The sequence below is a fragment of the Xiphophorus couchianus genome, chromosome 2 (assembly GCF_001444195.1).
Source record: "Xiphophorus couchianus chromosome 2, X_couchianus-1.0, whole genome shotgun sequence".
Classification (NCBI taxonomy): Eukaryota; Metazoa; Chordata; class Actinopteri; order Cyprinodontiformes; family Poeciliidae; genus Xiphophorus; species Xiphophorus couchianus.
Window position 1 is genome coordinate 15,233,506 of NC_040229.1, and position 26,861 is coordinate 15,260,366.

Genomic DNA, 26,861 nt, shown 5'->3' on the forward strand with positions numbered 1-26,861 from the left:
CGACACCTTGGCTTTTGTTATAACATCATGAAAAACAAGCATGTTTCACATGCATGTGAAACACTCATTGAGGTTAACAATCACTTTTATAATAAGGCCTTGGCCAGAGCAGCAGCATACAACAGTTTTTAGACACATACAACCCAAGCATCTTCAATTAGATACACTTAGTTCTACTTTCTTTAAAAACTCTTTTAATGTTATCAGAGCAACAAACTCGTGGAGATCTAAGACATTTTGCAATTAATTACAGGCAGATGGAGCAACCGATTGCAACAGACCTTTTCCCTAGTTCACTTTGGACCCTTGGAACTGTGAGAAGGTAGAAGTTCTTTAAGCAAAGGTAGTAACATTCCACAATCTTTTAGTTATTATAGTTTAGCAAGTATCTTGATAGAATTCTAAGAACTACTTTAAAGTTTAAGATGTACACCTGCCCTGTCCTCTCATAAAAAATAGAGGAGGCTAAGAATTTCTGAAATATGTTATTGATCTAAAATCATACAGAGCAATATTATAGAACAATATCAATACACCTTCATAAATGATGGTATAAACTATAACCACATTGTTTTAAAGTCTTGTTCAAAATCTTTGATGTGTGTCCACTCATTGTCAACAGTAGAAAAGGTCACAGTAACTGTTTACTACAAAGATCATTTATGCAGGAAGTCATTACTGAACTACATAGAAGAAAATAGTAAAAGAGGCCAGGGTTCTCTTCATGCACCAAAAAATCTCTATCTTGGAAATACTTTTGGTCCTCAGATTTTGAAACAGATGTTATTGTGGATATGAGGGAAGGAACAACCCAAAGCTGAAGGTAGAGTACACAACACAGTTTATGCTAAGGCTAAAGCAGATAACTCCCACAGTAGTAGATAAGATGACCTCAGCTGTTGTTTGTGAGCATAAAGTTTATCAACAGAGTAGTAAGAAAATGTTTGTTTTTATCTACTGATGTTTTTAGTTTTAATAGGTTCTTTATCAGTCCACTGTCTATATGAAGGCTGTCAGAAATTAATATTTTGAGTTGCAGTTTTTGTTAAAAGCAGTTATTTGCTACAGTCGCTTATTGTGGCCAGATTGGGATCACAGAGACATTTTAAATGCTTGCATAGGGTTTTGGTACCACCTTTAGACATCAATGTGAATTGATACCTTTGGGTGTGTAGCTACTATTCATTAATACTTTAGGTCTCAAAGTATTGATACCTAACAATTCCTAACAAGTCAATTTCCACTGACATTTTTTTTAATATACAAATTTAATAAATCCAAAAAGAGGTGTTTAAAAAAATGGGTTAAGAGTTTGTCAATACAAAAAAGGGCATTACAATTTGCAGTGTACTATTCATGAATTACAAATGTTTGAGCTAGAAAACAATAACATGTTGCGTAGACATACTGTATGTGTGTGATTTGTTTAAGCTCCGGTTATATCATCAATGAACTAGCAAAGTGATTACTACTGTTCTTCAGCTACAAGCAGGATATTGCTTTCACCCTCCTCTGTCCACATGTCCCAGCCCACGCAGGCCAGTCAGCCCACCCACCAGCCGTACTCCGATCACTTGCTTGCTTGCATTTCTATCCTGGCCTCATTTCACTCAAAATTTCCACAGATGGGCACAGGAGCTGTGTAGATGCGTGTTCAACTTTTGGTGTACGTACGTCAGTCACACCACAACTTGGTGACGAGAGCATCTGAGTTGGAGTCGAGGGACACAGGAGCTGGGGTTTGTGCAGGGGGAAATGCTGCATCTTTAGCTCGCAGTGCAAAAGAGGGTTAGCGGTAAACAAATGAACTAACATCCAGGCTGCTCTGCTTGGTGTGGTTATGGCTGCCTGGTTATTTATATGTGTCCCTCCTTTAGAGAAGGAAGCTGCTCCTATTGGATCCAGATGTGAGAGAAAAAAGTGAACTGAAAGGTGATGGCACAGATGAAATAGAGGCTGTGCTCATGTACTGCTACTGTAAATATAGGAAATTTAGCAATATTTACTATAATATAGACAAAAATAAGATTTCAATCCCCCTTTTAAAGAGAAGGTATTTTCTCCATGACTCATTGTTACAGCAGAAAAAACAACAGAGCGATTTGCTGTATTTTGCACTTTTTTTTTGTAAAAACCAGGCATGTCTTAATTTTTAGGATGCAGTGTGTACAGATACCAAAGGTCCAGTAACTTCTTGCATTTTGTAATTTTTTTGACATTGCAATTCCCTCCAACGGTTCAGAGGGAGATGCATTAAGAAATCCACTGACCAAAATTAATTGTCTTCATTCTGATTGGCTTCAAATAGTGAAAGGTAGATCAGAAACTCACATTTTTCTGACCAGTCGGTGCCACAAGGTTACTGACAGCAACACTCTTAACTCTTATTGAGAAAAACACAAACAAAAATGAGTAACATGTTTAAAGAGGACACACAACTCTTTAAAAAGAGATAAAATGAATAGTCAGCAGCCGGTCACCAGTCAGCTATGAACCCACTGATCTGCTCGAAGATCTATAAATGGATATTTAGGCCGAACCAACTGAGATGTACAGATGAAGACAAAGTGTGGGAGGATACAGAGGAGAGCTCTGAATAGTTTCCCTTTAAGTAGCCTAAAATAACAGAATCATTCTTCCTATCCATCAGTTTCCAAGGATGTGACTGTTAATACTGTCACATCTGGCTCTACCACCCTCTGCACTGTCAATGGGATACGGATAGGGATGGCTATTCTAAGATATTACATACTGATCACTTGATCTGCTTTTGCGTTAGATATAGCTGGTATGAAATGGTTGACGTAAGACACACGCGAAATCACCCACACAAGGGTTGGTTTCGGTTTTGGGTCATGAGGTCTGAACAGGAGCCATTGTGGACCGCACTACCCAGCAGCCACACTGGCTAGGGGCTCTACTCACCCCTTGATATAGCTCAAGTTTGTACACTGATGTCAGTCCACAAGCAGCCCGTGTGACGTCAGCGGGCGTGTGCTTTGACCATAGCCATGACATGGCTTCATGCAGTGAATGCGAGGAAGGCCGAAGGAGAAAAGTACGCTACTGATGTCATAGTCATTTGCAGCGCCCCCAAGGCCAAAACCAAGATTAGCTTTTCTTAGGACAAGCAAGATAAGACCTTTGCATTTTGCTGTGCATATTTGCTGTCAGGCTAATGGTATAATTATATGTCTGCTCTCAAATAACTCCAAAATGCCCGATGCTCACAGTAAGGCTAGTATTCAAATAAAATAGCTCTGGCTGGTTGACCAGCAGTTGCTGGCTTGTATTTAAAGAAAAAAGTTAGGGTTGGCAAAGGGTAGTGAAATGCATGTAAATAATCTCAGTTGAAAGAAGACCATCAGATTGGATAAACAGGTCAGATTGGATACAATCTAAGCCTTGCATTTCTGTATTCTTTGTTCATAATGATGATGTAAAACTGTGTTTCTCATTTTACTGTTCAGTCATAGACAGCTTGTTATTAAATTATCTAATAAAAGAAACATCCTCCTCCGGCATTAACTGTGTTGTCTATTTAACAAATGTGCTAGTTAAACATTGTAAGTTGTGTGTTGATGTTGTTGTGGGCTACTTAACCTCTAAGAGCATCTTAGAATTGATCTGTCTGTCTGTCTTTCTTCAAAGGTAGAGGGGGAAAAAAGTAGGTTTGCCCAAAAATTTTAATCTTTCTTTCTGACTCCAAAACACAAAAACACCCATTCTCAAGCACATTCCACTGATCCCCATGAGCTGCCCACCGAAGCCTCCTGGTAGCCACTCTGCTGGCTCCTAACGCTGAGGCCACCCGCCGTGAGGGAAGCGGAGAACGGTCTGGCATTCCACAAGCCTACGTGCAACATAACACAACCGCACAACAGCATGCATAGAGGGGCATGGCCGGAGGGGATGGGTGCTTGTACCCTCAGAGTACACCCTGTCACATTCAATGACAACAACACACACAGATTTGAGGAGAGCACGCTTTGGCACAGTGTGTGAAAATGAAAATCCTCTGTGGTTTCGTGGAACATCTGTTGCTACTGTTCGACCAAAAAAGCCCCTGCACCTGGAAACCTGTCCTCAACATGATCAAAACAATTCTGAACGTTGGGACTGCAGACCAGTAAGGAATGAAGTGGGTCTACTGGGCCTAAGTCAGTAACCAGACAGCCCACTCCTCTCCTAAGCTTGTGTGGCCAGCTGTCTGTCTGCCTAAGCTTCGAGAGCACATGCCTTACACGGTTCAGGGAGGGTGCAGTGGAGGCTGGTAAACACCCCTCCCATATTCTGCACCAACCGCCAAAATCAAATCATGAAATACTTGGCTTCCCTCATTAAAATCTCAGGATGAAAATGTGCATTTTTATCTTCAGAGCTATCCAAGGTTCAAGCAGAACTAAAAAAATTATCTTAAGTGCTACTGTTTTATACAAATGTTCTAAATTTTTTGATATTATTTTAGACTAGAGGCCACCACTGTAAGATTTACTAAGTAAAGAGTATAAAACTGAGGAAGAATAGGCGGTAAAATTTATCCAATATTGATATGAATGATACACAAAGAGAATGTTGTCACAAAGCCAAAAGAATGTTAGTATCCAAGGTTGAAGTGTTATCTTTACACAACGATGTGATGGAGTGATGGTGTACCAAGAACTTAAAGCACAGATGTTAGATTCTCAGTTCCCACTTGCACACAGCAAGTTGGCTTTCATTTAAAGCACTGATGAACCCCATTTTAATAAAGAAAAAAAAAGGAAAAAGAAAGCTAGTCTTATCTCACGGAACCAGTTATGTAAGAGGGCACTTAGAGCACCGTGCTGAACAGGGGTGTACACATTTGTTTTATGAAGATCGCTTACTGTTCCTTACCGTAAGGTATAGCTGGGTAATAATGACCACAGAAATGCTGTCGATCGAGTCTATAAAATAATAGAACAAATTTATTATACCTAAACAGTGAGGTAAAACAGTGACAGTGAGCTCTGAATCTGTCTGGTCTATTGCTAATGTGTATCCTTTTTTAGTATAGTTACATTAATACCTTCGACTATTTCACTTCTGCGCACTTGAATCACTGCATATCATTTTAATTTTGAGTATGGAAGCAAATGGCTATAAAAATGTCAAGTCGCATGTGTTTTTTAATTTATTACATGATCTTTTCTTAAGTCTTTACATTTCATTCTAGTTTTACATGATCTCAAAAGATGGAGAAAATTTAAATGTTGAAATAATCTGGATAACAATAAAGCAAAACGATAAAGCAGTACACTCATTAGATGTAGCAAAGCAGTGATAGAAGTAGATTAAATGATATGCATCCGATGAAAGAAGGTTCACTTCAGTGGTTAGAGATTTGACAGACATCATTGATAATATGACATGTCAAAGAGGCTGAGGTACAAGTCATGCTTCATTTGAAGCCATGGTTACATTGCTAAAGTAAACATCACTGTGGTACTTGGCAGGTTTGTGTGAATAAAAATGGAAATCCTCTTTGTTCCTATGTTGCCAAACCAGAGTGTGAAATAAGCTATTGCCTGAGCAGCACTGCAGTTCTGTCAAATGAAAAAAAAAACAACAAAAAAAACAGTGCCACTACGTGGCGCAAAGTCCAATGAAGTTCCCCTCTGGTAATTCACTTGTTTAGCTTCCTTCCCTGTTCCTCTCATTTTCACTGAGAGATAAATGACTGCACTAGTTGTCTTTGATAGATCAGGGATCAGCCTTGGGCACAGGATGTGATAACCAGGGTCATTGGCTGCAGCACTGCAAGCATCCCTATCTCCAAATGAGAACAAGAACTAAGGCAGCTCCTTGATGGACAATTTGCCCCTATATAGTCAGCATTTATTCTTGCAAGTGGAATACATGAAAGAACATGGCAGTGCACTCTTAACCCCACTTCGTCATTTGGGCACATGGCTGTTTTTGGTCAGAGGTGAACCCCATGTTCTCATATTGCTGCAGCTGTCAGAGACGGACCAAAGGATCCCACTGAGAAGACACTTATCTGACTATCTCACTCAGACATATTTTGTTTGCATGCATGAGGGTAAGCTGTGAAGTTGTAATGTTATGTGCGGGTCAATGAATAACTGTGTCAAAACAGCCACAGGTGTGCAGAAGCGGTACGTGCTCTTAAAACTAAAGGAGCTTTTTATCATCAAAACAATCAGGAAGTATATTTGAGACTTGCACAGGAATGGTGTCGGGGGATTGGGATGTAGTGTATTGCCGTATTCAAATTTTTTCCACCCCAAGTAAAACTGAAAACCTCTCTGTGATTCAGTAAGGACTTGAATTAAATCCTCATTGACTGTGGAGACTTCACATTGGAATTCAAGCAACTTATATTCTGAGCTAATGCTCAAATAAACTGAGAGGAAAAAAAAAAAGTTCTTGACTTCCCATGACACTGAGCAGCATTCCAGTGATATTTTTTCTCTTTAACCCAGATAAGATGGTTCTAATTTTCGGCTGTAGTTCACACCTAGCGAATCTTCCCAATTTCTTGATTAGACCGTCACCCATGTTCCTCTCAAGGCCGTGCATGTGCACCGTTTATAACCAATTTTTTCCTTCCACTTAACTTCGAATTTACTTGGATACAGGACTTTTTAAACAGCCATTTTCTGATGTCAAGATATTTTGTGATGTACTAATGAGTTTTCATTGGACAACTGTTAGTTCAGCAGTCTTGGCCATGACTGAGCAGGCTAACTTTCATAAGTTGTGTTTAAGTTCAATCATTTATATCAAAGCAAATTATTCCTGTAAATTAATATTTTGAGTCTTTGATGCATTTCTTTGTTAATGATTCTGTGTAAATGCAAGGTGATCATATAATCAAGAGTACTTCAGCAATTGTGGTAAACAGCTATTTAGAACCTCTACTAAGTCCAAACCATTTATGTATATATTTATGTAATAATCTCAGAAAGTAGTCTAATCTTTATAGTAGATGGATTTTGAGTTTTCATTATTTCATTATTGTACATTTTCATCATTTATATTAAGAGAAATAAACACTTGAATTACATCAGTATGTTATAAATCTATACAGTATGAATGAATCCAGTGATATTTTAACTTCATAGAAAATAATAGCAATTCTATAACATCCAAGCTGAGCATGAACACAATCAACTGACGTGTTCAACTGTAACTAGTCCAAACTTGAAGGAATTGTGTCAGAGTATAAAAGCTCAAAAAGTAACAGAAGATTAGCTGTATCCCTAGTCTGACTGCATGTATTACCTTTTACAATACAACTCAATAATATTATCGAAGACCAAAAGAAACGAGGAGAAAAACAGTGACATCACAGCCTAATCAGGGTTACAAGGACTAAGAAGCAGATTTTTCTAAAAATACTTAATTTGCTTGAGTTTTATTGGCTGAACACCTAATGTTGGAGGAGCTTAGTGAACGTGTGACGTGTGAGCAGCTCATGTACCTTCACACGTTCTTTATTTGGGCTGTTCCTGTAAAGCCCCCTGTTAAACTCACAAACACAAGCTTAAAGGAAACCAAGGTTCTAAACATGTACTTGATCATTTCCAGATTTTTAGAGCAAAATGAAACAACAAAAGTAACGAGAGTTATGAAGTAATCCCAAGAATCTTTGGGACCTGTCTTACTGTTTTGTCGTCATTTTCTTTTTTGTGTTGTTGTTTTGTTTTATTTTTTTAAGGAAGACGCTGTTATTTTGTTGAGTAATCCTTTTCACACTGATGAGTCATTTTAATTATCAGTAAGCAGGCTTAAAGAGCAACACCAAGAGATGGTCTTCCAGGTCAGCAACTGCTTTAAGTAGAGTCTGAAGAAGGATAAGAAAACCTCCTTCATGATGGAAAAAGTGTGAAGGAAAGAGAGCCAGTTAGTGCCGACAACCTTTCAGGGCGCTATAGAGTTGGTCAGAGTTTGTCAGACAAAGCATGCAATGAGGAAACAATAGGCATTCTTCCAGATCTCCCTGCAAGGGTCAGACAGTGAAAAGAACAACGCCCCCCACATGCTGCGTCCTATAAAAGCACTGTCTGTGTTTTGCACAAGCTTCAACTACCAGGCATCAGGAACAACAATTTCACGAGGCAGACATGACATCATCAAGAGAATAATACCAACGCTGTCACAATATGTGAGATGGATTAAGCCTGAGTCAATAATCAACTGACTCATTTACCAGAATCTGCCCATTGTCTGTTCTCTAGCACCCTTCATTCCAAGATACCATTGTATCCATTTTTTTTTATCTGTCTCATTGCCAGAGGAATCTTTAGCATGCAACAACAATGTCAACCGAGAACTCAGTCAGCAAAATTAGCTTAAAATGACAGCAAAATATTACATAAATAAAATTTTAAAAAGTAAAAGTCACTGTTATTGGAAGATGGTTGGTTAAAGAACCATTAAGTTTGCTGCACACTGTTGACCATGTTAATAAAAATTCATATAAATAAAATTTTTATTGTAACAGGCTTATTTTATATTTTTCTTTTACATGACAAACTTGAAGTAGACATTGAAAAATGTTTCATTCAGGAGTGAATTGCTGATGTCAACTGAGAGAATTTCAGACAAACTGTATCTGTTTTATGTAGAAAATAGTTGCTAATATTTCTCTTTGAACACAATGAATGAAGTTATCTGCTGTTTGCCACACCAGATCTGGCTTACAGAAACTACTCTGAAAAGTCATTATACAAGCTTTCTCATCATTGCACATTTTTTGTTACTGAAATCATTGGATAAATATTTTCTGTTTAGAATTGGTCTCCCCTTACGGGCATACAAAAAAATTGGATTTGGATTCACTACAAACATGGTGTTTGTGGTTAATTAAATGCAACTGTATTGGGTCATGGTCAGGCCCAAACGAGTTCACACTCGTTTTCATGTTAACTGTGTATACAGATTGACAGCCTAGTTCAGGTTTAGACTGTAAATGTAAAGCAGTGAGCAAAAACTAGATCAGTTTTGATCAGTTTGAGCTGAATTTAGAACTTGTTCCTGTGTAAACGTGCACAACTCTCTGGCAGCACATCAAAACACAAGTGGGTGATGGAGGCCCTAAAAATATCAGAGGAATGAAAAATATGAACCTAATGAAATTATGCATTTCCTTTCCAAAATCATCTACCTGCTCAACTTTCATAAGTTGTGTTTAAGTAGAATCATTTATATCAAAGCAAATTATTCCTGTTAATTAATATTTTGAGTCTTTGACGCGTTTCTTTGTTAATGATTCTGTGTAAATGCAAGGAGATTATATAATCAAGAGTACTTCAGCAATTGCGGTAAACAGCAATTTAGAACCTCTACTAAGTCCATCTTCAGTTCTGTAACTGTTCAAATACACAGGTGGAAAACTAACCCTGCACATCCCTCTTAATACAGGATTCAAACTATGAAATATGATGGTGGCAGCATCGCCAGCAGGCAGGGAGAAGTTCAATACAGGACAATCTTGCATAAAAAGCCAATTAAAGTCTTAAGACAGAGACACAGGTTCCCCGTCCACCAGAAAAATATGCAACCAAAGTTAAAATGAAAACATTTGCATCAAAGAATACTCATGTTTCAGAATAGCCCAGTCAAAGTTCAATTAAACTGTGATACTGTGACAAGACTTGGAAATTCTTGTTCCCAGGGGTTTTCTGTCCCGTCTCACTGAGCTCGAGCTATTTTGTGAGGAAGAATGGATACATGTATCTGAAGATCTGCAAAAGTTGGTTAAAACGTATCCGGGGAGCCCTACAGCAAAAAATGCGTTTGCAAAGTATCCGGTCAGTAGTATTGAATGACACACTTTTCATAATTTTTATTTGAAAAAAGAAACAACAAAAACTATAAATTATTTCTTTTTCACTTCAGAGTTTTATGCCCCTTTATGTTGGTCAAGCATGTAAAACTGCAACAAAATATATTGAGGTTTGTGGATTTAACTTGACAAGGTAAGATCAAGTACAGGAAGCATTTGCAAGGTACTCTATCTACTGCTCTACTCCACTCCAAGTTGAGGAGCTATAATGTATATATATTTGTGAACTTAAAAGAAAAATATTGATCTTTCAGAGGCTGTTGTGAATACCAAAAGTAATTAAAGGAGTTTTATTACAAATTTTAAGCAGGGCAGATGCAGCACAAACGAATCAAATCCTGCACTGAAGGACTGTAATTGAATTGAGTCACGAGGATCTGCCAAGAACTCACAGCTGTACAGTTTCAGGGAGCATCACACTTGAGAAAACTCGGTTAGCAGGTTTATGATCATTTATTCAGTATTTACGAGCACAAAAAAAAAAAAATCAGTTAATGGGGAGGAAAGGCTACTCAGATGAGCAATAAAAGATTCTGGATCTAATAACACAGGGGGCTTTACGCTCCTATTACCTCCAAGAAATCAATTCAAGAATGATATCAGAGAAATATTATCTGGTTAAATAAAACACAGATGAAGGAATATCTCATGAAAGAAATCTAGTTAAGCTTTTAATGCGAGTTCAAATTCACAAACAATTTTAGAGAATAATGTGCATCTTAACTCAGGGTCACAGTTTTAACAGTGAGTCAAATGTCGCCTAATTGCTACATAGCCTTGGTGATTCAGCTTAGATAGAGTCAGAACTACTCCAGCACACTGTTAATGGCACTTATAAGTGGCCATTGGCACAAAAAGCCTAATTCATTTCTGCTGAAGAGAGAAGCTTAGTCAGAACAATGACAGCAAGGCAGCAAAGGTATGAGGCAAGAGGACTATGATCTTCACAGTTAATCAAAGTCAGGGGCCATCAGGAAGGGGAATGGGGAGAAAATCTAACAAAAAACAGAAAGATAAACACCAACGGTAGATAAATTTCTCCCAGAATGCCTCAATTCTCTGAAGATGCCCGCAGCAGACCAAAGATGGGGAAGGATGCCAAAACATTAAGTGGAAACTCACTGGTTCAACAGTCACGGTCTGGAACCGTTTTAATAAGCTGGAAACTATTTCCAAAATAGTTGATGGTTCCGATGCAGAACAGAGACAAAGACCTGCATTGTAAAGGCAGAGCATGTATTTTCCTTCGCTGATCAAGTTTGCTGCCAAGAGGCAGAGTCCAGGCGACACTCTTAAGAGCAGTCGCCGCTGTTTCTTCAGGCCCCACCTACTGCCCCACCTCTTTACACACAAACACAGCCTTTTTTTTTTTTTTTTAACCACAAAAGGCAGACATGCAAGACCTCCTCTGTCGAACATTAGGGCTGCAAAACATTCCCAAAAGTGGCCCGTCTACTCGCTTTCCCGAATCAGTCTGCAGGATGATAAAGTTAATTTGGGCCATTTAGAGGTTCAGCATTTACATGAGAAAGTTTAAATCAGCAAAACCACCAGAGATTCTTGGAATGGGTGTGTCCGTTAGTTGACAGGAAGAAAAAAAATGAAAGGCGTGTAGAAGAAAAAAAAAATCACATAAAAGCACATTTCCCAGCAGGATTGGCCCGTGTTTCATGCTCAGACAGCGGCCCTTTACTCCAGTTTACTTATTCAGACACAAACATACACAAACACACGTTACAAGAAAAAACGTTTAAGAGCTTGGCAGCTCTGCTCTCTTTGTACTTCAACCGGAGATGATCAGTTGATTTCTTGTTTAGCCATGTGGTAAGATGGGACCCTGCAGCTGTGTGGATATTTTTGAAACCTTGCTGCTCTGGGCCTAGACTTGCGTCCCCCACACTCACTCTGCTTCCAGTAGCTGGCCTGTCTTGCCCCGCCTAGCTTGTACTCACTCCATAAATCAAGGGCTTCATCTCCGTTGTTGTACTTAAAGGGGGGAAAAAAGAGACAATGACGGCGGCAGAGGAGGATCTGTTAGCCGTGTTCCGAGAGGCCGCTTCCTCCCACTGCCTCAGAGCCAGAGGTTTTAAACACATGCTTATGTGTAGCGTTTTCTTGACAGCCGCAGGCACTAAGTGATGGATGCCGAGGTGTCTGTCTCCATGGCAGCGCAGGAGAGCATGTCGGAAAGAGAACGTATACAAGAACGCTGGAATATAGTAAAAACTCTTTTCGATCTTCTCACAATACTATGAAGAACATATATATTTTCATTAAAGTGATTGAAGCATAATAAAATTTAAAAAATAGTTACAAGGCATTATAAAAGTATTAAGAGTGCAAATCTTTTCATGATTTGTCAGGTAGCAACCATAAACCTCTCTTCATCTTATTTAGATTATATATAGATATATAATGGAAGAAATGGGATTGCTTATTTTCTTCACAATTTTGAATACATATCTGAAAAATGTGGTATGACTAACTTTGCTTTCTTTCATCCCAACCATTAAATTCTCTTCCAGGTGTGAGCATTTAAAGTCTATGCAGCTGACCAGATCCATCACTGGCATACACAGCAGGAAGGGTAAGAAAATAGAGAAATATAATAGCCACCAATATTGCACATATTAAACTTACAATGGCTATTAAAATTGATAGTATTAATAGTAAATTGATAGTAAACGTGATTAAAATCTAATATAATAGGGAATTTTGTCCTGGTGATAGTTTCAGATTGGTTCTCTGTTGAAGTGTTAGGTATGCCTCCATCCTTGAGTCATGCACCAAACGTTTAGTAAGAGGCCATAAAATGACCTAATGCACACTATGAAATATGTGAAACAGATATTAAATTAAATTGATTGTACTGTACATAGCAATTTTCAATAAAATCTGTTCTGGATTGATTGAATAAACTGACTGAATAAACAATCCTTTACGAAATAGAAACAGCACTAGTTATAACGCATAATTAGATTAGACAATAAGGACAATTGTAAGAAAAAAATATATATATATTTGAAAAATAAAGATGCCTGAAAAAGGAAAGGAGGAAAAAAAAGGTTGATCTCTCATTTATGGAGTCTAGCACTTCTCAGTGCAGCAGTCAGTGTTTTTTTGCTCCCTGACCTCGGGACCTTTGCTGCACATCTTCCTCCCTTCACTCTTTCTCTGTGCCTTTCCTTTCTGAAATATTCAAGACCAGAGGCATCACAAAATCTAAAACTAAACAAAATTAAAACTAAAGATAATTTTTGAAAAAAATCCAGGAAAAATAAAAACAAAGTAAAAATTCATTACAATTTTATAGTATATGTAGCAACATGTAGATGGTCTTCAGACGCTTGTCATTAGTTTATGAATAATACTTCGAATTAGCTATTCTCATCAAAAATTACAGTAAATGGTTTTGAAAAATGCTTTGATTAGAGCCTTTCGAAAATTACTGTATCATGTAAATAAACAAGACTAACAAAAAATATATTAGCTTCAAAATGCTGCAATTTGCTAAATGAATGCGACTGTGAGCTGTGATTCTGCACAGATATCCAGTATATTGGTATGAGAACTATACACTGAAAAAGGGTGATGCACATGTCTGCTCATGCACTTCCCAGCTGCTGATTGATGTTCAGGCTGACATAAGTGGTGTAGGGTTTTGTTTTTGTTTTTTTCTGAACACTAAGCTTAGTGTTTTGAGTTAATCTCCATCCCTTTAAAAGGCGTTGTTGACAGAGGGCTGTGCCATAATGGCGAAATAAAAAGCCCCAACCTATTGAGTTAGCTCTCAAACAAAAAAGAGAAAAGAAAAGTTATGTAAATATTTAAAAACAACAACGGAGACTAAAATCTGCCTTTGTAAGTTTGCAATAGTTTTGCATTCCAGAAAAGGAGACAGAGACGAATTTATCCATGTAGTAAATAAAAAGTACAGAAAAGGAGGAAATGAGAAACTGAGCTCTCTTGTGTTCAAAAACTGTGAAAGAAACAAATATAAGTACAATTAAGGGGAATAACAGATTGGTCTTTGCTTCTTTTTACATTCTGTCTACCTAACACCACTACGGTACACATACTGGATGGGCATTTTTAATACATCTCAGAAATGAAACCAGAGGCACAACAAAACAAGCTGGAGAAAGTCAAAGCAGGACAAAATGTGGGGGGATTTCCTGAACAGGAATGATCGGTGTCATTACCCCACATGCAGGAAGGGAACAAGAATGCTAAAAGGTCGGCATGATAACACCATATATTATGCAGGCAGGTAGGTGGAACGTAACAACAACCCTCTAACAAGCAAGTACATGTCTGCTGTGGAAATCTGCTAACAACAACAGGGCACACAGGAGCGGATAGCGTCTTAAGAAGGGTTAAAGATCGAGACAAACTTTTATTTAACTCCCAATGTTGAAGCAGACACGTTGAAAAGCAGAAGGTTAACGGAAAAAAAAACTGGCACTTAACAAAGTCTGACAGTAAAACTGAAAAAATGTGAGTAATAACATGTGATGACAATGTTTATATGCAGCCGGGAGGCTAGTGCCTTTCCTGTTTATCAGACCGCCTGAGAGAGAAAGAGCAGGTTCCTGATTCACAGTCAAGCACAAACAAGCCTAGTAAGCTTTGTTTTCTGTAACCGATGCACTAACAGGAGCAGGCTGGTGGGGGTGATACACACCGTACTTATGCGGGAAGGGTCAGTTCAGAATGGATAATTTTCAACCATTGCCTTCTCATCGGGATGGAAGAGATGAAAGGTACCAATGTAGCTCTGCTCTCTTCCGACCCGCATCAAGCTATCTCTTTTTTTTCTTTTGCTTCATCAGCAGAGCCTGACTGACAAAGGAAGATGCACAGTAACACAAAACACAGTCAAATCTGATATTTTACATCAGACATCTTTTAATGCCGCCCAGGATAAATGCCCACATCAAATAGACTTTGCCATCTTAATATCAGATATCAGTGTTGAGCAGAAAAACCCTCTCTTGTTTCTGTTTTTGAGGAAACTGCCAAGTTGAGCTGTACAACAAACTTAAAGTGTGAATGAAAAGAGACAGATATTTTGCTTTGACTCGTCTCTTTCATTCGAGTTTATTGGGTGTGGAGGTTTGTGCTTCTTGTAGCACCACATCAGATAAAAAAAAAATATCTAAATAAATTACCAATATCCCTCGTCTAGACTCAATGCTTGCCAAAGCAACAAATCTCTCTGCTGATCTTATTATTGGGTCAGCATTGCGCTGTCATCCAGGCAGCCTAGGGAGGTTACGGAACAAGAGTGACAAAATTGTCCGGTCACCTTACTTTACCGCCATCTGTCACGTCAGAGATGGCAAAATCTTTAATGCCCTGCAAATCTAAAGCCAATTTAATGAGGATGAATGAGGATAGCGACAGCTCCCAGGTGACATGGCCTTCCCCTCCCCTCAAGCAAAGACAGCGCTGCAGAGGGGAGCTCCAGAGACCTCTATATTTATCTGACACAGTAACAAGCTGCTGTCTGACTGCAGCATGGTGCGACACGGTTTGTCTTCATCAACCCCTTCTCTAACCGCCTCATCCCCATTCAGTTTATTTTTTGTCTAATCCACTGAAGCCAATCACGAGGAGTCCAGCACTGACCCAGTAAGATGTCATCACCACGAGAGTTGTCATGAATGACACTGTATTTACGTCCGTGGCTAAAGGGGAGAGACATACGCAAGATTCTGATCGGCACTTCACACTCCATTGGATTTCTCCACAGGAGGAGCCATATTTCAAAGCTGAGAGCAATAATTCATCGTGGGCCAACCCGATGTTAACAAAGCACCAACTGGTGATTATAGAGTTGGAGTGGCCCATTGAGGCGAGCAGCCAAGGAGCTGCTGGTCTGCCAAGAGAGCCATGCCAAGAGGGCAGGCGAAGTCAGAGCAGACTCAGCCACCTGTGCCTGTTAGGCCGCGCGCTGACAGCTACGCCGGCCTTCAAGATCCCACCCAAACAAGATAAGCAGAGGAAGGAGAGGCTCAAGGTCATTATTATTGTTACTGATAGAGAGCAGACATACTAGACTAACGGAATAACACCCCATGTTTGTAAATTAACACCAAGGACAAGGACTAACAGTATATCTGTGATATTGTAGAAAGTCACAGTAGTATAAAAATATACAGTATACATATTTTTTATTACAATAATTGTTTACATTGACAATTTTTTGCATTTTTACCAGAAGAAAATGTTTATTAAGATTTGCGACAATCCTAAAAAAAATTTAAATGGGAATATCAGACATAATGGGTCTGAACGAGGAAAACAAAAATAGGCCTTAGTTTGGCGATGATTGCTAGTTCAAATAAAAAAACAACAATCTGTTTTTTGTACATCATTTCTATCAAAAGTAATTATGTAATCTGCAGCTATGGAATAACCAGAACTCGTTATAAGCATGTGTTTTTCATAATAGTTTCTGGTTTAAATGTTAATTAATTCAGACAATTCAGACATTCAGGAAATTAAATTTGATTAAAAACAGGAAAAAGTTCATTTATTTTAGTCAACTGTGTTTAGTCAACTGCACATAAACACATGCAAGCACAGGAACAGTCGAACCTTTACTCTGTTATACTCATTTTTAAGGAACATCTCTGCTTTTATTGCACGTTTCCCTGCACTGCACGCTTACTGTTTTGTAAACTGTCTTTTTAATGTTCAATACACATATGTAAATTTAAGAAAAAAACCATCCTACCCAGCTACACATTCCTTGCATTGTCAGCATGATATTTTTGTCTGACAACTATGCTGTTTTTTTCATGTTATAACCTTGTATGGTATATTATTATTGTTATTATATATATATATATATATATATATATATATATATATATATATATATATATATATATATATATGCATGTATGTATATATATATAAATATATATATATATATATATATATATATATATTTTTTTTTTTTTTTTAAACACCTTTTTTTTTTAATCTTTTGTGTAAACTTACATCCCGATGCAGCTACCTGAATTTCCCCAGTATGGGACAATAAAGGAAATGACTATTCTATTCATACATCTAAGTGTTAAACAACTTTTCATTGTGTCTCCTAGCTTTGAAGCAAAACACAGTAGTTTTGTTTTTTCTAGTTCCAGAGAAGCCCGGAGATCCTATCCTTTCCTTTCCTTTCTTTTCCTATCTCTTCATCCATCAAGTCTGTTCTGCGGTGTTGAGCATCCAAACCCTTGTTTATTGTCGGCTAACTTCAAGTACCTCCATACTGCTTTGGCAGTGGATCAGTTGTTTTATCTGCCATGTTTGGTTCGAAGGTGTTGCTCAGACAACAAATGACATGAGCCAAAAACAAACTAATGTATACAGCGCACTCATGAGCAGCCAGAAGATTCGCTGTGCTCACAGCAATACAGACGAAAACAGTTACAACTAGTTAAAAATAGAAAATGAGACAAATGTTTAAAAAAATTATATTGATGGAATATCAGGGTCATTATCAATAGTAAACATCATTAATTATGTTACTATTCACAGTAGACCAACCATGATAACAAAGTATCTATCTCCAGAGACCCATCCTAACTGAAAACTCCCAGATCTTCCCAGGAAGTGGAGAAAATGATCTGTTGGACAAATCCATCTACAGCTGGTAGCAGCATGTCTGCTCCAATCAACAGAAATATCTTCAACACTATGAAATACTAACAACAGGATCTCCACAAAGTTAAACATGTCACAACATATTTTGAGTAGGTTAGCAATTATGAATCAGAGGGATTACTTCTACGTGAGTCGTAGGAGTCTTTCACAAAACAGTTTTTCAATATGACCACAAAGAGACGCCACTCTTCATGCTGCCTCCGGCTGTTCATAAATCACCAATAAAGCTGGCCATGTCAAACAGCGATCTGAGAGTTTATAAATGAAACACCACACAACCAAGGAGGCACAGAGAGGGACTGAGAGGAATATTGATATAAGTACTACAAATAAAATGTGTGTCCGATATCTCCTCTCTTATTATTTTCAAAATAAATGACTAAAGAACATGGTGAACCCCCACCAACCTACCATGTCATTACATTAATCACACTTAGATAGTACGAAGACTTCTTGAGCCTTCATTAAAGTTTTTTGTCAAATTTAAACTTTGCTTTTTTCCGTCCTTGAGTGGATGTAGTAACTTTATTCATTATTGACACTAAAAACAACACGAAGGACCATTTGTACAAAGCTGGCACAATTCAAACTTTGCTTGGAGCAAACATAATGCAACTCCTCATGCTAGCATAAAGGACAAAAAAGAAAACTATTTGAGGGGAAGTGCGTGGTTGTCAAAGGCATTTCATCTAGCTGTGTAATTCATGAGGTTTCCTTTGTAATTTTATGATGCCCTTTCATCTCCTCATTGTGCACATGCTACAAAGAAGAACAGACAGCAGATCACTGCTGGCACGCTGAGGCGTGTTCAGTATGTCTGTTACAGAAAGAAGTGAACTCAAAATGCATAGACAGACACACACAGACACACACAAGCTTTAAAAGTATAATCCGCCCTTTGCTAAGCAGCCACAAGATACAATAACTATAAGCTACACTACCATTATTTTTTCATATATGACGTTGCCTTTTTATGACCAGAACCATTTGATAAGGACACAGTCACTCCACATTACATCACTAACTGAGTTGAGGAAAGTTTTTATCCTTCAACTTTTTCACATTGTTACAATCATAAACTTCAATGTACTTTACTGGAATTCAACCTTGTGCATAACATCAGTCTAGTCACACTACTGTTCTCTCTGTAGGAGGAGACCCCTTGAATAAAAGCAAGACCTTTAACCAACTTTAAGCATGAATATAGAGCAGAGATGAACCGATTTAAAAATTTGGATTGTTGTCATCGTCCAATATTAAAATTGCAGTGATCGTCAAGTTACCATTTTAATACATAATATACATATTTGCCCAAAAGTTTGACACACAAAAAGGAAAAATCAATAATCTCGATTCAGTTAAACAAACAACAATCCTGCACTACATACAGTAACTATCACTGAGACATGATCAACCACCTACCATGTCCTTCCTGAAATGCATACAAAAGTGGCAAAGAAAAGGGTGAAACGTAAACATCAGTTATTAATACAGGCCCAGTTTTACTTTTTGGAACTGATAGCAACCACCAATACCGATGTTTATGCTGATACACGTTGCATTCCTAACGCAGAGCCTGGAGTGTTTCCTATTTATTCACATTAGAACCACAAAAGTCAATGCATTTTGCTATGGTTTTATGACACGCACACATTTAGGAAGCAGAAGTAGAAAAAAACAGTTCTACTCAAAATCTACGTGTTTGTATTCACCCCCCTTTATTCTGATGACCATAAACATATTCCAGTATAACGAACTGAACTGTTCCAGAAGTCCTCATATGAGTAAATTAGTCCATCTGTGCAATTTAATCTCAGATAAATGCAGCAGAAAAATAAATATATCAGAGCTTTGCTAGAGAACAAACAGCATCATTGAGGAAAAGGAACAACTTCCTGTTGATTTATTACATACAATTTCAAACAAATGGATCAAAGTTGAGGTTGCAAAGCAGCAAAATGTAAGAAGGTTGAACACTTTTGCAAGGTGCTGTGTACATTTCAGGCATGTTCGAAGGAAAAGGTGAAAGGAGAAGCTCAGATGCCCTTTACCACAAACATAAATGGGAGAAAATAAGGAGCAGTATTTCAATGACCTCAGTGAACCTGACAAACTATTCTGGCAGAGCAGAATAATCTCCTCTCTCTGCGGCTCACCAGCGTACATCCTCACTTCTGCAGGAGAGATTTGTCAGCATGAGATTTCTTTTTTCCGCTGTGGTATTAACCCATGCTCTCAGAGCTTACTTGCAGGCATGGCACATTATCTCCCAGGAGTCCCTGCCAAGGCAGCCAAGCTGTGAGTAAATGGCTGCTCTGGCCTGAGCTGAAGAGAGAGAGAGGGAGAGAGAGCAAGAGAAAAGGGGAGCTGGAGTAGGCATCAAGTCAGAGGTGCCATTTAGGTGCCAAGGGGAGGGACAGGAAGCAGACGAGAGCACACTTCTTTCTCCCCTCTGTGGGGGGGCATCACAGAGAGGTGGCAATAGACTTCACCCTTCCCTTCCTGCAGTGCAAAGCAGGACAGAGAGGAAGCCACAACACAGCCTGAGCTGGAGTAGGGGTGGTGTTGCATGGAAGTTATAGTATTCATGCAGATTTATGAATGAGTGGTGAGAGTAAAGGATGAGTCACTACTTCTGTACTGCACAGCCAGGAAGCAGCAGGCAACCTATCACCAGAGGCACTGGGTGGCTTAAATATACTACACACGCAACTTGCTCTTCCACAAGCTTAAATGCATTCACACTTACACACCATGAAGGCTGGCAAAATAAAAACTGATATTTACATTAAAGTCAGTAAAGTAAAGTGAGTCATCCAGTGTCAACAGTGATAGGTTAAATTATCTTGCTAAAACTCAACAACCTGCGTACTTTAAGCAGAAAGGAACATCTGTATTCAGTGGGCTTCCTTGTGTATCTGGATGAGAGCACAAGCGTGTCGGTCCGTCTCTTTGGATTTTGGCAAGAAGTCACACGAGACCTATTTTGGTCAACTGAGTTGATGAGAGGAAACCTTGGAAAAAAAGGACTAATTTGTCGGTGCTTTGAGAGAAGACCTTTCATAGGCCACAGAGGACATGAGTAGGATAAACTCGCACAGGCCAGCCATCAATGGACAATACAGACTGCTGTTCATACATGGACAAGAACACACTGTGCGACCATGTCATCATGAATTGGAAAAACTGTGCCAGCTCACAAGTTTAATCCCTCCAAAGAAAGGACACTGTTAACAACATTAAATGTTAGTATTAGTGGTCAACATGTGTCTGTAATTTTTCCACCACACACAGCTTGAGAGCAGTGAGACAAATTTGTATTTTATAATTCTGCATTTACAAGAAACGGAAAACATATTAGAAGTGTGAGGCAAGAAAAAAAAATCCAACCCAGCTTCTCAGGAAGTCCAAATGCAACCAATAAAACAAATTAAGGAGAAAAACTATTTGTAACCAAGCAATGTTTCCCCCTTATTTTAAGAGAGCTCGTGTTCTGAGAACCCAGTGAAGAAGGTTTCTGTTTAAAGCTAATATATGACAAACCTCTATCATTTCTGAAAGGCATCCAGAAGGGACACAAGTGGCAAAGGCCCTGAAGAGAAATGGCTGGAATGGATGGTTAGAGGATGGAGATGAGATACATAAAAAGAAATACAGAAACCAATGCAATGAATGTGGACTGGAAAATATGAAATAATCAACAAAGAAGAAAATTTCATCCATCAAAATATGTCGGTAAAAGCTCAAATTCTTTGCTTGACAGTGGATTAAATATATTTAGAATTCGCTTTTCTTGCATTTTGACTAATGTCTCACACACAGAAGCACGGTGGAACATGTATTTGTCTGCTGGAGTTACATTTATTTGTATGAATACATACATACGTACATACATACATACATACATACATACATACATACATACATACATACATACATACATACATACATACATACATACATACATACATACATACATACATATATGTTCACCACGGCTTGCTAATGACTGATGTTTGCATCCAACTTAGCTTCCTTTCCAGTGCTAATTAAAGAACCATTTGGTTATTTTTTTAAGGAATCAAGACTCAACTTAAATTCAACTGTCTAAAACACTTAAACTGGTCAAAGCTAAATATTCTCACATTGTATAGAAATTGATTAAAACACAGTTTGATGCTTATTGAATATTTATTTTATTAGAAAAAATCCAAAAAATTGTTTTTAATTGTTATTTTTGGCAGTCGGTCTACCTTGGATAGAGTCCTGCTCGAAAACTTCACCTCTTACCAAAGTCCAAAACAAAGAAAACTTCCCTGTGGATGATCTAAGAATAAACTGGACATACTTGTTCCTTAAAATTCCTTGAAATGACTTCATCTGTGATTGGTGCTATTTACATAAAACTAAATTAAATGGAATTGAATGTAGGTTAAAAGGTAATTAAACAAGACTTTTGTGGCTCGTGAGCTGTATAAATCTGTCTTAGTTAAGGTCTCCATAATGAAGTGTCTTTGCAGTAATAATGTCTGTACACCTTTCTCCTTCCCACAGAGCTGCAGTTATACAGAAAAGAACAGGGAACAGTGTGCTGCATTTAGGTGTGATAGAGTTTGATCAACATCCGTACCATCTTTAAAGCATTAATGCTGGAGCCCCAGTATTTCTTCATGAAAGCAAAAGCAGGCGAGCAGAAACAGCGGATGTATGGGCCCTGAGTCATGGCACAAGATGTGCCCTGAGGAAAGTACCATACTACAAGTCTGGAATTTGAGCTCTTTTGAATTTCCTGTCCCTGAAACCGCAGGACTTTGATAAGGTCCAGAGATTCCACTAACTATTTTAAAGCCTTCCGTTATCTGTGAACTGAGCCCACCCAGGTACTTTTACAGGAACAACAAGTCCAGAAAAACAAAGAATGGGCCACAGATCAATCTCTTTTACTCATAATTGCAAAGAGGACACAAGCAGTTTCTGTATGACCAAGCACAGACAGTCTTCACATACAGCCTGTGTGGTGCATTTCCCCCTCTTTATCCCCTCACACGTGCAATGAGTAAGCCAAGAGGAATTTCTGCCTTATATACTTAAAGGGGCAGAGACATTTTATCCAACATACATTCTCTATTAGTAAATATCATTCTGGCTTTCAGCAAGTAAAAATAAGCAGTATTGCAATCCAGCTTATTCTTTGTGAGATAAAAGTTAACAGTAGCAAAATAGCTTCGATTTTCAAGAATAGAAATTGGACTTTGGGATATTTTCTTAAATATGTTTACTGCTTTTCAGAATATTTTTCATGAAAAAAGTGTTAATAAAAAAGTAGCAGAGTGGGCCACATTTGAAACCCAAAATGCATCTTTAAATAAGGACATAAAGAAACAGCAAATTCTTTCTGTGATACTGAATGTTTTTTTGTTTGTTTAGTTTTGTTTTTCAGTTTCTGAATTCTAACTTGAAATGGCAAACTTTGAGCTTTGGACCTCATAGCATTAAGGTATCACTTTCAACACAGCACATCTCACAAGTCCCTTTGCAAGATACGGCCAAAGAATGCTGCTGGGTGCTTATTTGGCATATGATCTGCTATTCATTGCAATACAACAGATTGCATTAATAAATAAACAACCGATGCTGTCCAAACATTATCATGTGACTTTCTTTCCACTACTGCATGCAACAAGAAAGGGTTTTTATTTTCTATTTTTGTTCAAAGACAACGAAGTAACTGAAAGAAAAAGGAGACAACTTTTGGGTCTGCAGCTGCAGCCTTGCACACGTTGGACAGCAAAAGATGTAAAACAGCAAACGCAATTGGAGTGAAAGACCTATCTTTTTCTTAACAGCAAATTTGTATAACTAGAGATGTATCAGGATATTGGACAGTGATTGGAATTGACTGACTGATAAAACCTAACACTCTACAGTTTTCAAAAATGAAAACAATTGACAATCTATTATTGCTAGTAGATGCCAGAAGATGAAAACTTATGTTCTTACATTGTTAATGGCAGAAGTCTTTGCATGCCAAAATACAAATCTGACTCTTGGCAATTAGATTTCATTTACACCAAATATACAAATTTCTAACAATCCCTGGCAATAAAATAAAAATATGGAATCAATGTCACTGACTTATTGTGAGTCAACTCTGCAACCTACTGCAAAGCCAGAATGGTGTACTTGTTGAATATATATAGTGTATATATAAATATGGACTTTTTTCTTTTATTTCCTTCACTAAACAAATTTGCTAAAAAAGGTTTGCTTTTTTCCCTGAGATTTCCAGTAAAATTATGAAATTGAGATAAAAGATTCATATCTTTAAGACTTTAGGGGCAATGGTAACAAATTAAATAAATATATATATACAGTACAGACCAAAAGTTTGGACACACCTTCTCATTGAATTCAATGAGAAAGTGTGTCCAAACTTTTGGTCTGTATTGAGTACAGACTAAAAGTTTGGACACGCAGTTGTGTCCAAACCTTTGGTCTGTACTGTATATATATATACAGTAGATATATAGATATATATGTTATCATATCAGCAGCTATGTATGCATACATGATAAATGAAGATGTGAGGAAAAGTGTTGTGCAGTCCTATAACACCTTTAGTTATTCTCATAAAAGATGAATGAAATAGTGTTTTTTTGTTGTTTGTAATGAGTCCACCAAAATATGCATTGTTGATGTAAATACAGTATAGTTCATACACAATTTTCTACTCAATTATAATCTAAACATATGACAATTATTTGTTAAGAGATGTATATAATTGTCTAGGAAAATAAGTTATCTTATAACAAGTAGTATTTTAATTGACATAAATAAATATGTTACACTTTGGTGATGTATAGTTTAAGAATCTTCCATAAGTATTTCTTCAGCGTGTGCACAAATGAGCCAATGGTATGGAAAATTCTATAAAAAGTTGCTTCATTCCAATATTCCTACTTATTAAGCCAAGGTCAATAAATTGTGTCTACCACCTGCTGATATACTAAATAAATTCAAATAAATAAATAAATACATATTCAATAAATTCAAATAAAAATCAGAAATTCATGCATTTCAGTAACACAGCTCACAAGTAAAACACATTATATCAACTAATTACATGTAGACTGATGTTTTAAAGCTTTTTTTAAGGCTGATGATTTCTTGCTTGCAGCTATTGAAAACATGACATTTAAGATTAGAATACTACATCAGACCATTAATAAAAAAAACATTCTGAAAGCAGAAATATGGGTCTAATGAAAATTATGCTTGATATCTCCTTAAAGGTTGTAATTTTAAAAATGCACTTTTAATCTGACAAATAAACCTCATCGGAACCGTTTTCATTTATTGAATGTGACTGTAGTTAAATCAGGAGAACAAAAAAGACAAGAACAAGTCATGAGTCGGGCATGTTGTCTGCTTCCATTGTCTTAAAAGTATGTTAATGTGCAGACATGCTGCTTATTGAAAAGAAAAACGTTACATAAGTGGTATTCTTTTGCATGAGATAGCCTTAACTGAATGTGCCCTCCAGCATACCAAGTTAATATTTGATTCCATGAAGAAGAAATGTGAGCTCTGTGAGAACTTGTGAATCAGGGAATGTGTGCCTCCCTGTGGAGCTATGAAGACCAACCAGACCTGAAGGCAGGCATATAATAAGACACAATCTGCCTATGTGACTAACTGTCACAAGTCTTTTTTATTTATTTTTTTGCAGAGGGCAAATACACCATACACCTTTTAAACCCTTTGAAAAACAGTAAAAGATTCAGGGGCCAGTCAAACAAGAGCGAGAAAGAGAACATCTCTGACAAGTACACAGTGAAGATATCTGACAGCCGAGGTTGTTAGCAGCCTCTGATAAGCCCTGCGGAAAAGAGTGAGGTGAAAATAGAGCAGGAAACACCAGCAGAACCTCTGACAAGGACAATCAGAGATGAGGCTAAGTGAAGTGGAGAGGAAGAAAATGAACAGACATAGAGGGGAGAAGAAACGGCATTGAAGCTAAAGGAGTGGGTGTTTCAAAAAGAAGAGGAAAACACGAGTAGGGAAAGATTGTTCTCAACACACAGAACTGCCTTTCATTCATAGACTGCTGTTGAGTCTGTATACTTGACATTTGTCTGACATTTTGCCTCTATGCCCTTCCTCCTGTGTAGAACTTCTCAGAACGGGCCTCTCTCCGCATCACTGGTTGCCTCTAAGAAGTGCCCATTTCTCCAGTCTCCATTTAGCAACATAGCTGACTCCCACTCACCTTTATCTAACATTAACCTGGAATATTCCACTCAGCTCCACATTACCATTAATATTTCCTAATCTAATACAAACCAATAATGTCTAAAGACCAGAAGAAAATGAAAGAAAAAAAAACTTTTTTTCTGAAGAGAACTTGAAGCCCCAGAGGCTACTGTAGTTAGCTAGCAGACAGCGCTCCTCCTCATGTAGTGTAATTAAAGAGAAGACCGGGCTGTATTGACTAGAAAACCACTGCATGCCCTTGAAGGAACATCTGTACCGGAGAAAAACAAGGCAATTATACAAAGGGGTAGAGAGGGGAGAAGAGTGCTCTACAGTGGGAAAGTTCGAAGAAAACACATCTTACCTTAAAAAAAAATCCCAACACAAATTCTAACATATTAAAGCACAACCCAGTTTGGTTTTAGCTTCATTCTGCCGCATTATTGCATGAAAAATGCTTCACACTGCCTCTATGCCACCCAACCCTATTTTTTGTAACCAAAGTGTAGCTTCCTGAAAACCTTTATCTGCGGTCTTGATACCTCAGGGCTCTCCAGATGAATGTGTTTACCCTGAACTCAGCCAGGCCCTTTGAGAGAGGCAAACTGCTCTAAACAATACTCCTGCTCTCAGGTCTGTTGTGTGAGAAAAACTCAGCAAAACACCACACAATCATCAATTGTGCAAAGAATAAAATTGTGTGACTACACCATTCACAATGTGGCAGTCTTTATGAAACTTTTTTTCCTTTAACAAAGGGATTTAAAAACTTTTATTTTACAGGGTCAGTTGTGCACAAACTGAGCAGCTGATAACGTTGCGGGAAACTCCCGATGGGTCAACCCGTCCAAGAATAAACATAGATAAACAATAAACGTTGCAGAGAAAGATGTGGTCACAAGGGGAAAGACGCAGGTTTTATTTCCACTATTTGTTCTGCAGGTTCCCACAGAGACCCCGAGTTTGTTTGTGAATCTAAACTGACCATTGGAGCCGCACACAGGTCTTAAGGACAATGAAAAAAGAAAAATATGATTCAGGCCTTTGGTGTCTGAGGCAACTTATTCTCACTATTATTTAACTAACAGTGCCTTAC

The 26,861-nt window shown here is 37.9% G+C and overlaps 1 protein-coding gene across 1 annotated transcript in view; it reads right to left on the reverse strand.

Moving 5' to 3' along the window:
• igf1ra (insulin-like growth factor 1a receptor) overlaps positions 1–26,861 on the reverse strand; it is a 91,977-nt gene that overhangs the window by 50,281 nt on the left and 14,835 nt on the right. The window lies entirely within an intron of this gene.